Source organism: Triticum aestivum, chromosome 5D (assembly GCF_018294505.1).
Source record: "Triticum aestivum cultivar Chinese Spring chromosome 5D, IWGSC CS RefSeq v2.1, whole genome shotgun sequence".
Lineage (NCBI taxonomy): Eukaryota > Viridiplantae > Streptophyta > Magnoliopsida > Poales > Poaceae > Triticum > Triticum aestivum.
This window is the reverse complement of record NC_057808.1, coordinates 424,078,653-424,079,335: the sequence shown is the minus strand read 5'-3', so window position 1 is coordinate 424,079,335 and position 683 is coordinate 424,078,653.

Sequence of the window (683 nt, the reverse complement as noted above, 5' to 3'; positions counted from 1 at the left end):
GTGGGAGGGTTGCTCACCATTCGGTAGGATTTTTCAAACTTAGGCGAGTAGTGGAGTCCAGCTAAGCCCCCGAGTTGGAGGGTTGCTCACCACTCGGTAGGATTTTTCAAACATAGGTGAGCACTGGACTGCAGCTAAGCCCCCGACTGAGAGGCTTGCTCATCACTCGGTAGGATTTTTCAAACTTATGCGAGTGGGAGGGTTGCTCACCACTCGGTAGGATTTTTCAAACTTAGGCGAGTACTGTACTTCAGCTAAGCCCCCGACTGAGAGGTTTGCTCATCACTCGGTAGGATTTTTCGAACTTAGGCGAGTACTGGACTGCAGCTAAGCCTCCGAGTGGGAGGCTTGCTCACCACTCGGTAGGATTTTTGAACTTAAGCGAGTACTGGACTGTAGCGAAGCCTCCGAGTGTGAGACTTGCTCATCACTCGGTAGGATTTTTCAAACTTAGGCGAGTACTGGACTGCAGCTAAGCCCCCGAGTGGGAGGGTTGCTCACCACTCGGTAGGATTTTTCAAACTTAGGCGAGTACTGCACTGCAGCGAAGCCCCCGAGTGGGAGGCTTGCTCACCACTCGGTAGGATTTTTCAAACTTAGGCGACTACTGGACTGCAGCTAAGCCCCTGAGTGGGAGGTTGCTCACCACTCGGTAGGATTTTTCAAACTTAGGCGAGTACTGG